Consider the following 6,924-nt stretch of genomic DNA (forward strand, 5'->3'; position numbering starts at 1 on the left):
TCCATGTATATGTCATTCTGAGCTCTCTCTCTCTTTTTTTTTTGTGCTATCATATTAAGTCGTTTATATGAATAAGAACTTTGTCCTCATCCTTACTTCACACATTGATGATACATCTAAGGGTGCATTTTACCAGACTTGCTTGGATGCTGGATCTGACCTACATTTTCCGGATGAGTAAACAGGTTATTGGTTTGTGGGTTCTCATTACCAAAACCATGAGCCCATGATGACCAAACCTGGATGGATGATACATCTAAGGATGACACGATAGACTTGCTTCGGATGCTGGATCTGATCTTTATTTTCAGGAGAGTGAATAGGTTAATATTTTTTTTCAGGACCCACTTCCAAGTAACTATGAGCCTTATGATGACCAAACTTGCATGGGTGAAACATCTAAGGATGCATACTATAGACTGGGATCCGGGATTTCAAATACATTTTCTTGATAATAAACAAGTAAAAGTTATGGGTGCAAGTTTAAAACTCAGAAACTAAAGTTGCTGTCCTTTAAAAAGAGGACTGCAATACATGCAATGGACCATATGCATGTTTTTCTAATTTAAACGAAATTCAATTAAGAAATTTTAAGAAAGTATAGTGAATATTCATGTAGGTTTGTTCAATTTTTCCACAATGATCTGCCTACTTATTACTGATTGTAGTCTCAAAGCAAAATTGTTAAATTTTATCTCCGATTAGCGGCCTTTAGTTTGGTCAGTGTCAAAAATCGGGCTACTTTGATACATGTAACCTATAATGGCTGGGATGTGACATCTGTTCTGGATTTATGCGGAAGAAATCTATCAGGGAAAAAATAGAGATCTGATGGTACACATGTATTACAGCTCTTTAAAACGCATATTTTTTTTTGTCTGAACCCCCCCCCCCCCCCCCCACACACACACACATTTAAAGCCGTTGCTTTTTACAGACCTCTATCAAACAGTATTGGATTGCTGAAATAAAAAAAAATCTGCAGATTCTTGCTGCACAAAACTAATGCCGGTGAAAACTTGTTCTATCTTTTAAAAGCTAGAACTATGTCGTTGAATGACGTTTTTCATTCAAGTTGTTAAGTTACATACGAGTATCTATATACTGCAAGCTCGTCCTACTATTTAAAATGCTTGTTCCATAGAATCAAAGTTTAGTTTGTATATAAATGTTTATGTTAGAGAGATACGCCAATCAATATTTAAATGCAATATTTGGATTTAAAAGCGCTATTTGCCAGTGAATGACATATTCTAATTCGAATAGGGCGAATTATTCTACGGGCAAGTTACCTAAGGTGCGAAGTCTCCAGCATTCTCGTGCATGCGTAGCCTGTCGTTTGCCCATGGCATCCGGTTTAACCTCGCTTATATATTAACTGCGTGGACCTCAGGGTCCACGCAATAAAACAAACGTGGGGGAAGTTTATTTTTCATTCATTCATTTGATTGGCTTGGTTTCTGTTATGAGTCAGTCAGATGATATGAAGCAAAATCTTCGTCATGACAAAGATTTCTGTGATCTTACTATTACAAATTAAAGAACTTCTTAATCGTAACTTTTTTGAGTATGTCAATAAAAGTTAATATAAAGGTTATCATCTTGCTTAATGTATCAAATACATTGTAACATAAAAAATAACTCAAAATGCTTTTAATTTAGCTGTAAATGGAGAATGGTCATCATGGTCAGCCTTTGATCAGTGTAGCTACTTGTGGACCTGGTATTCAGATGAGAAAGCGCACCTGCTCCAATCCAGCTCCAGATCATGGCGGTTTTAATTGGTCTGGAATTTCAACCGAAAGCAGCCAATGCAATTTAAGAGAATGTCCAGGTTTAGTAATGATATAAATTTTAAACTATCCAAATAAATACTGCTACCCCCAAAACATTAAGCTTTTTTACGGTTAGATTAATTTTCAATTTCATTATTTTCTTAATATTTATGTTTAAATAGCATTGTTTTGATACACCATGATTCTTTTTGCAGTAAATGGAACCTGGAGTGTGTGGGGAAGCTACAGTACTTGTGACAAATCATGTGGAGGAGGTTGGAAAGTGCGATTCAGAGACTGCTCTAATCCTGCCCCTGCAAATGGCGGTCTTCCGTGCTATGGAAATTCAGTTCAACCAACTGGTTGTAATATGATTCACTGTCCAGGTATGCAAATCAACAACTACATAGTATCATGGTACAAAGTTGTTAAAATTTTCTTAGGGTATCTTACCAATATTAACACCTATTTTTTTCAACTTTAATATCAATCGTGTATACTCGTTCACTGTTTCAAAGCATTTTAGACTAGGAAAGTGTTTTCCAAGAGAAATTTTCTAAAATTGAATTACCTAAGCAGTAATTTATCTTTCAAGATTGCACTAAAGTTTTTGGAAAAAAAGTATTTTTAGCTCACCTTAGCCGAAAGTCCAAGTGAGCTTTTCTTGTGACATTTTGTCCGTCGTCCGTCTGTCTGTCTGTCCGTCTGTAAACTTTTCTTCTTCACATATTCGACTTCTTCTCAAGAACCACTGAACGAATTTTGATCAAACTTGATACAAGGCATCCTTTGGTGAAGGAAATTTAAATTGTTATAATTTAAGGGTTTAAGATCTCTCATAAGGGAGATATATATAAATATATGTAGGGTGGGGTCATTAAACAAACTTTTCAAGAACCACTGGGCCAGAAAAAATGAAACATGTGTGGAAGCATCCCGGGGTAATGTAGATTCTAAATTGTTCAAATCATGACCCCCGGGAGTAGGGCATGGCCGAAATTGGGAATCAAATTTTTACATAGTAATATGTAGGAAAAAACTTCAAAATCTTCTTCTCAAGAATCACAAGTCAGAAAAGTTGAAACTTATGTGGTAGCATCCTGGGAAAGTGCAGTTTTTAAAGTGTCTAAATTATGAACTCTGGGGTAGGGTGGGGTCACAATATGAATTACATGGGGGAATCTAGTAAAGAAGAGTATGGTCAAAACGTCTCAGGTGAGCGATGTGGCACATGGGCCTCTTGTTGTTACTTGTTTTGAAAAAAAAGTCTAGAAATATCAAACAATTATACGGTGGAGAGATATATTTTATGGTCTATTGTTTAACATCCCTCTGAGGAATTTTTTCTTATATGGAGACGCCACCACTTGCCGGTGGAGAGCTGGAAATTATTTCCTATACTTTGCACTCAGAGCCATTGAGCAGAGAGGGGTCTTTTTCGTAAGAGCACCTACTGCGACACGGGACCTCGGTTTATCCGGTCTTATTCGAAAGACCGGTCTCCACGTCACACAGTGGGATTCGTAAGAATCAATTCTAAAATTTGCGACCTTACAGTAGACACTCTAACCACTGCGCAAGAAGGGCGACAAGATGTACTTGAATATAAGGGATAGAAAATGATTAAAATTATAGATTTTTAAATAAATTATCTTTATTTAATAAAATCAAAGGGGGTAAATCTTCAAGAACAGGGGAATGTCATGAATAAGGTTTTATTCCGCTCTTTCATACTGATAATAAAACATGAAAATTATGTCTAAATATATCCAGCCAATACGAGGGCTGATCCAAAAAATGTGGAATTTCTTATATTTTATTGAATTTTTAAGGTATTCTATCCCTAATAGCAACAGATTTATTGAAATTGAATTCATTACAGATGTGTAGGTGGTGAATAATTTGTATATTTAGATATAAATCCAATTTATTATTATTAGCATTAAGGATGGGATGTGACCTAATTTATGACCTTGAATTTTGGTAATAGTTATCTCCCTTTATTTTTATGAATAAAAAATCGATATAAAAAAATTAATATGGGCAAAATATTATTTTAAATCTTATTAGGGTAAGATCACTGAGATGCGTGTATAACGTGACGTGACATACTTAACCTGACGTTACGACGAAGGATCCCCGGGTTTTACAATTAATCATTTTCGGAAAGTTGATGTGACCTTATTGGTTATTGGAACGTTGTAAAATTTGCCAGTATTGTTACATTATGACTCTACATTATAAATTTACCTGTTGTTTGCTTTCAACAAATCATGATAAAATTTTAGAAAGAAATTCCACGAACTTTTGGATCAACCCTCGTATATAATTGTTGTGAATTTACTCTAAAATCACTGAACCAGTTTCAACTATCTTTTGTATGAGGGGCTAATATGGTTCGGATATCTTATGATTAATCCATACACTTACAAGAAACAACTGCGCTGATGAACACTTTTTCCCATGTATTAGTTGATGGAGGCTGGTCATCATGGTCAAATTTCAGTCAGTGTAGTAGAAGTTGTGAACAAGGTGTCCAATCTAAATCTCGAACGTGTTAAAGTCCGTCTCCAGCCTATGGAGGTCAACATTGTTCAGGAAATTCAAAGGAGAGCAGAATATGTAATCTCAGGGAATATCCAGGTTTATCTCTTTAATTTTCTAAACACGAAAAACCTATATATATATGAAAAGTTACGTGTAACTATAGAAAAAGTACTTTGAAACAAGCTCATTGCATTTAATATATGTTCTTTTTCTTATTCGAATAATGCAAGGATATCTATCTCAAAGATAAGGAATAATAATTAACAAAACCATATACGAGATAATATACATTTATCTTATTGTGATGCATTTAAGTTGATGGGAATTGGGGTCAGTGGGGTGACTTTCGTCCGTGTGACATGACGTGTGGTGGCGGATTTCATATGAGAATGAGAGAATGTAACAACCCTCCGCCCTCACACGGGGGAATGGTTTGTCCTGGTCAGTGCTTACAAGCTGAGACATGCAACACTCAACCATGCCCAGGTATCAAATCTTTGTAGACAAAAAGTAGTGATACATACATAAATGTACGAATAAATTCGATTGAAACTTTTTTTTCTTTTCAGATGAGACGAAAACCACAAGATCATCAAGTGATTTATTGATTGGATAATATCTTTGATTAATTTTAAAGGATGTAAAGTTCAACAAAGATTGAAAGATTTTTTTGTTTAATATTAGAGACATATCGTAGTCATAAGCATAGCGCTTTCTATTCTTTTGTATACTTCCTACATTAGTGTAACATTATTGACGTGACATCTGTGTTGGAAATATTTGTAGACTGACAATTCAAAAAAAAAAAAAAAAAAAAAAAAAACAGACTGAAAAGTTACTTCTGAAAATTGTTTGAAGCATGTTTTATAATTACATGTAATTCTTTCTTTCTTTTCTTATCTAAATCTGTCTGTTGTCTGTCGTCGTTGGTGTCGTTGTAAACTTTTCACATTTTCATCTTCTCAGGAACCACTGGGCCAGTTTCAACCATACTTGCCACTAAATATCCTTGGGTTAAGGGAATTCACATTTGTTCTAATGAAGGGCTACGTACCCCATCCTTCCAAGTGAAGATGATTATGAATTAATGATAAATTGTATTCCAGGCCCAAGCTCATTGTATTGACCATTGAACTTATGAAATGATTACTTTAAACGAGACTGCTGATATTTTTATTTCATCAACTTGCTTGTCAATAATTTACCTCGTTCTAGAAATTGTTCATACGTAGATCATGCTCTTACGAATCGAATCAGGTGAGATATATATACTCCGTATGCAGGTGATGAAGGTATATAACCGCATAAGGTTGGGAAGTTGACGATAGAAAAGTTAAAGTCATCACGTTCATCATATAGCTTTGTTGTTAGATTACTATTAACGTCTTTTTCAAATAAAATATCCAAGTAAGAAACAGATGTATCAAACTTTGTGGTATCTTTTATATCAAGCTCTCCAGGATATATCGTATCGACGTAGGAATGAAAATTACCATTATTAATTGACAATACGTCGTTGATATTTCTAAATGTCGAGTTGAAGGCCTCAGAAGTGTTTTCGTCATTTCACACATAATATTTTGCACAAATTCTGCTGTGAATACAAAAATAAGTATGCTTATAACGGAGCGCAATTGGTACTCATGGGAATTCCAAAAGATTGTTGGAAGACCTGGTCTCCAAAAACCAAAAACTTCAGAGTACTTGTGTGTGCAATCAGAATGTGTTTTAACAAAATAATTTTGCAAATGATCAATGACCAGGTAAGTAAATTCCATTTTATTGAAAAAGCAGCTGTCAATGATATCAAAAAGCATGGACTTTAAGTTATCTTAGGGAATGGTTGTGTATAAAGTTGAAAAGTCGTAAGTTTTTTTGCTGTTGACATTGGTAAGATCATGTAATTTTAAGTTGTCCAAAAGTTCTTTGAAATTTTTGAGTATCCATATCTGATTCACACCACTTCTTGAATATATTGTTGCACAGTACTCTTTAAGTTTTTCCTTCAATTCTGTCAATATTGTAGTGAGTAGTAACGAAAGAGGCTTGGTTGAACATTTACTGGAACCTGCAATGTATCTTTGTTTGTAAGGTTTCTTATGAAGTTTCGGAATCCAATAAATATACAGGGTAGTTCATATTCAATTTGGCTCTGTGGAGTATCAAAAATATTTGAAACTGACATATGATTTTGAAGAATTTCTTGCTTAGAAAGAAAAGTTAGAGTATAAGAAGGATACAAAAATCTTCTAAAATACAATTTATCTAATGAGCCTTACAAATGAAGACAATGTTGTTACCTGCTTTGTCAGGAGGGACTAGTACGTCCTGATCATGTCATCTATCTGATTCTTTTTTTCACTTCTGGTTTTATTGAACACAGAAGGATAGATGGTTTTCATATTGCCCCCAATCATTTATTACGCGACTTTAACACGGATCTGAAACATTTAATCCATTCTGACAAAGTGTCAACGACATCAAAAACATTTTGATTTTTTTCACATGCACTCTAAGTGATAATGAAGTACATGTACCTGATGAAATGATAGATTTTCAGAAATTGTAACAAAAGTAGAATTACTTTAAATTAGTACCAAGG

The 6,924-nt window shown here is 34.4% G+C and overlaps 1 long non-coding RNA gene across 1 annotated transcript; it reads left to right on the forward strand.

Moving 5' to 3' along the window:
• Positions 1-1,667: 1,667 nt before the first annotated feature.
• LOC134240373 (uncharacterized) lies at positions 1,668-4,935 on the forward strand. The gene is made up of 5 exons (XR_009986423.1): positions 1,668-1,834; positions 1,991-2,161; positions 4,248-4,418; positions 4,638-4,808; positions 4,892-4,935. It is a non-coding gene; the product is annotated as an uncharacterized LOC134240373 (long non-coding RNA).
• Positions 4,936-6,924: the final 1,989 nt, after the last annotated feature.

The sequence above is a fragment of the Saccostrea cucullata genome, unplaced genomic scaffold, assembly GCF_032062105.1.
Source record: "Saccostrea cucullata isolate Sc308-1 unplaced genomic scaffold, CSIRO_AGI_Scuc_v1 ctg2851, whole genome shotgun sequence".
In the NCBI taxonomy this organism is placed as follows: Eukaryota; Metazoa; Mollusca; class Bivalvia; order Ostreida; family Ostreidae; genus Saccostrea; species Saccostrea cuccullata.